Here is a 4,773-nt window from a genome sequence, read left to right as displayed (position 1 = left end):
ATACAAGGTGTGTGCTGGACCACAGAGGTGGACAGATGTTCAGCTCATGCGAATCAGTGGGAATAAGATGGGGTGAAGGAACAGGTCAATAAGTGGCAAGATCATACAGGGTGCCAATTTGTCATTCTTGTTCTCCACTCCTGAGCCTTGACCCGTGTGCACCAGAGGAGTGCTGCTGCAGGAGGAGCTGCATCTCACCTGTGCACAGAGCTCCCTGCAGGCACCACAGGGCACATCCCACACGTTACAGGTGTGACAGCCACCTCCTGTGACCGTGCCTCAGCTGCTGCCCTAGGCCCAGCCAATGCAATTAACCCTGCCCCCTTAACCTCCTGGGCAGTCAGATAATCCCCAGGCACCTCTCCTTTGGTGTCCTTTTGGAACTGAATGTGGTTTGAGCACAACCTGCAAAATGAAAGTATAGTTCCTGCTCTGATAATGCAAGTTTTTTTCATTTTGTTCCCTGGACTGAAAAAATACTTTGTGTTTTTAAAGATAATGAAAGTAATAAATAAATCCACAAACAAAATGTGCCCTGTATACAAAATAGCAATCAGGAAACAATATATTGGATGAATGAAAATATTGCATTTCACCAGAAATTACTTGTTTCATTCTGATTTTGACTAACTCAAACTATATGAAATGAGAACTTGCTAAAGAAAGGTAATTTGAAAATAGGAAAGATGAACACCAAATATTACACTGTATCAAAAGGTTTTCTCCCTGTTTATTATTTTAAGAAAATTTTTGTTAAACCGATTTCAGCATTTACAGAGATAGAACATTAATTATGCTGCAACTCCAAGAACACTTGTATTTTCTTCATTACATGAATAACATCCATTCTACAAGTAGTGGAGTACAGACAAGCTGATAAATCTTACTCCAGAGCAGGAAGCCACACTACTCCATTTCTTGCATTGGGAATTTCTGGCTTGGCCCCCACCACACCTTGTAGATGTGAACAAATTCTCACAGCATAAGCTCTGTGCTCAGTCTTCCATGCTGAATTTTTCCCAAATAAAGGAAAAACATTTGGTTACATGCCTAGCACATGTTTGGATGTCACACGTAAGAAAGATTCATTATATCCAAAGTTGGGAGCAAATAATTAAGAAGTGTTCAGGTTTCAGAGATTTAAATCAGAAATTCAGAGTGTAAAAGAAGAAAATACAAAAGCAAAGAAATAGAGACAATAAATTGCCATTTTGCTTTTTAACTTCAGGTGATAAGATGAACGTTGTCTACTGGGAAAAAGAAGGAAAAAAGAACATTTAGCTTCTTGTGGCAACTTATCTGATCCACAAACATTTTAGCCCTGTGCCTATCAGCAGTGTTCTCTCTGAAGCATTGGGTCATTTTGCCTTTAGGAATAAAGGAAAAGTCTCTGTCAGTTGGTGAAGGCTTGCACTTTCATCCAGGTCTGAAGTAGGAAGTGCAGCTGATTTTTTCAAGGACATGTGGTCTTTCAGAGATAGCTAAATCTTCTCCAAGGAGGTAGACAGTTCAAAGCTCCTGCTGAGAGGTTTGATATGGAAGATTATGGAGTAGTTGGAGCTGTGCGTAAGCCACAGTATCCCCTGGAGAGCAGGTTTGCTTTCAGTGAAGAAGTCCTTCAGAGCTGATTGAATAGGAGCTCAGAACAATGGTTTATCTCTCTATTCAAACCTTCAAAATTTACTTTGTAGCTGCCTGAAGCCAGTTTATTAGTAGTGCATCTGTACTAAGCTTTCATTGCTATCTGTTGAAGCTTCTTTCTTCAACATTTTCAAGGCATTTTTTTAATAAATCCACAACTGAAAGAAAATTAACTTCTAAAGAAACAATATAAGAAGTAAACAATTCTATTTTATTTATCCTTGACAGAAAACCTATCGTGCCTTTAAGCTGAACACTCCACTTTTCTTCCCATTATACAAGCATTTCCTCACCTTTTCATTAGTCACAGCAGTGGCTTTGTTAAAATATGAGGTCCATGGGGCTTTGCTGCTGCCCTTGCACACACTTAGCTCCTGTGATGTTCTGGGTTTGTCAGCACAAAAATCACAAAAACCCCCACATGGAAAACACATTATTAACTTTGCAAATCAGTTATTAAAAGCTGTGGAAATACCAGGATTAAAATTTTCCCCACTTACTCATGCTTATGTAAGAGAATGTAATATAAACACATTCTCCTCTCCTATCTTCCCCTTCCTCTTCTCTCTTCCAGAAACAGAGGGATTTTCAAGAGATGAGAAACTTCAGTTATCCACCCCCTATGACAGAGGAAAGAGTTGTTAGCCCAGTTTTGGTATCCCACTAATGGCAAAGATCCCACCCACCACAACACTCAGCTGGGCAGAGGAGGGAGGGAGAATAAGATGGAAGCAGGTTGAGCAAAAGTGAAATTGGAGCATGCCCAAGCAGAAGAAAACTACCAAATTTTTTATTCTCTACTTCTCACCAGCAAACAATGTCCAGCCACTTGCCAGGAATCAGGACTTCAGCACATGCAGTGCTTGCTTGGGCAGACAAACAGCTTGTCCCTTTGGTCACTCAGGGTCAGCTGTGCCCCCTCACAAGACCTTGCCCACCTCCAGCCTACTGATGGGCAGTGGAATGGTGGGGAGACAGCCCTGATACTGTGCCAGCACTGCTCAGCAGTGGCCAAAACATTGGTGTGTTATCAACACCTTTCCAGACAGAACTCCTTTTCACTTGTGATAATGCCCCCCCCCCTTTTTTTTTTATATTCTAAATCACTAAGAAAATGTAAATATTTTGGCTGAAATTTAAAAGAAAATATAATCAACCTGAGGAGTCACACAACAAGAAACTTCAGCCCAGGGGAAAGTTTGAGTAAGTCTTGTCTGATTTTTATTTAAATCTTACACAGTGTATCCAGCAAGACTGACACCTTCTAGGTGGGGCTAGAAGCCTTCCCAGAAATGTGACAGTGCCTACTTTTGGACAGTTATGGCACAAGAAAAAATCAATTTTGCAGTACAGATATTAGCTCATCCTTCAGGGTCATTTATCTTGCCAAGAAGAACAGCAACCCCATTACCCTACCCCAAAGTCTGTTACCCTGTGAGTAATGACAGACAGCCAATCAGTCACTCCATGAGGCAGCCAGAAGTGTTTTGTTCAGCAACAGTTCTCTTCTCACTGTGAAACAAAATGACATGCAAATGGCAACCTGCTGAAAATATCTGCTTTGCTTTGGGGCCTCCATGAGAAGCAGGTGAGCAGCCACACATCCACTTCACCATAGCATCAAACAATTGCTAAGCAGGAAAAGCTGTCCCAGACCGAAAAAGAAATCACATCATCAGCAAATATGACAACACCTCAGCATCTGAAAAATGGTATTTCTGACCATGCAGAGCTCCTTTCAAAGGGATATGAGATGAGATAAAAGATTCTCAGTTCTGAAACAGTACAGAAACCAAAAATTATTTCCAACCTTGCAAATGCATAACTGCTGGCTTTCTTTCTTGCATTTTATTTTCTCTCTTCTTACAAAGATACTTCTCTTTGAGAAGGATTCAGGTGAGTGCCTCATCCTTTCCCAGCTGGATATGTGATAAAATTAGAGATGTAGCTACAGAACTATTTCCTTTATCAGTGAGACTGCTGCAGACACTGATTGTTTCTCAGTCCAGGGCAGCCTCCTGGATGCTTCAGTTTTTGAACAGGAATAAAAGTGCATACAAAATAGGAGAAGATCATAGGATTTTTTCATTTTATGTAAGTTCAGTCTCAAACAATTCAATAGATGCCAGTTATAGAGATAGATGAGGCTGTTCTGTATATTCAAGTCCAACACTCCACTTGTTGCAGTGCTGCACAGGAACTGAGCACAGTCATAATTAATTTTGTTCCCATTCCACTCCTGTTCCATATCCCTGTGGATAATCTTCCACATTCCCTTAGATCTACTAAAGAACAAAGAGCTTTCTAGGTCAGGTGCTGCAGTATCTAATGTGTGGAAAATGTCCAAAAAAAGAAGCTTACTGTACAGATTTTCCCACAGAGCATGAGATATTAGGAGAAAGTTAGCTCAGCATAAGAGCCCAAACATCCAGTACCCTGAACCAGAAGAACTCTAATTCAAAATTATCACATAGTGCCAGGATAGTGTTGCTACAGACTAGTCCTGCAGTTCAAGGAATAAGCACTTCTGTCCCTTTAATCCTCACAGCAGTGAATCCCTTCAAGAGAGAGCTAGACCAGTCTTTTAAAGAGCCAAACTGAACTCTGTTGATTTTGATTGTATTCAATATAGACCTAGATAATATATTATTAATATATGCATATAATAAATATATTTTTTTTAAATAGTGAGGTATACATGGTTTTCCATTATATAATAGTCTGCTGGTTGTAGCAAACTTCCCAAAAAGTGTAAGCCTGACTGATTTCTTTCCTGAATTTCAAGATGCAATTTCACCATGCTGGTAAGCACCTTTAGCACCCAGACAGAAAGTATTCCACAGGCTGAATAAAGCAGAGTCACCAGCTTTCCAACAAAGCTGTGTCAAAGAATGCAGAACAGAATTCAGGATTTATTGGTCCTTTCTGCAGGGACTCTCCAGTAAAGAGTTATCCAATGTTTTCTTGTTTCTTTTTGTGACCCAACTCTATTTCAGGTTTTTCTTCCTACAAGATTTCTTTTTCTCCCTCTGTTTTCTCTGCATGTGTGTATTGGGGTGTTTGTGGTTTGTCAGGTTTTTTTAAAAGCTGATAAAAGGCAAGAAAAATTTCTTCCAAGAATTTTTCCCCAAA

General features: G+C 40.1%; 1 long non-coding RNA gene across 1 annotated transcript; it reads right to left on the bottom strand.

Moving 5' to 3' along the window:
- Positions 1-719: 719 nt before the first annotated feature.
- On the bottom strand, positions 720-3,445 carry LOC143696140 (uncharacterized). Its single transcript, XR_013185548.1, has 3 exons — positions 3,336-3,445; positions 2,142-2,261; positions 720-1,008 (listed from the first exon to the last, which is right to left on the bottom strand). It is a non-coding gene; the product is annotated as an uncharacterized LOC143696140 (long non-coding RNA).
- Positions 3,446-4,773: the final 1,328 nt, after the last annotated feature.

The sequence above is a fragment of the Agelaius phoeniceus genome, chromosome 1, assembly GCF_051311805.1.
Source record: "Agelaius phoeniceus isolate bAgePho1 chromosome 1, bAgePho1.hap1, whole genome shotgun sequence".
Classification (NCBI taxonomy): Eukaryota; Metazoa; Chordata; class Aves; order Passeriformes; family Icteridae; genus Agelaius; species Agelaius phoeniceus.
This window is presented reverse-complemented; position numbering and strand designations above follow the sequence as displayed.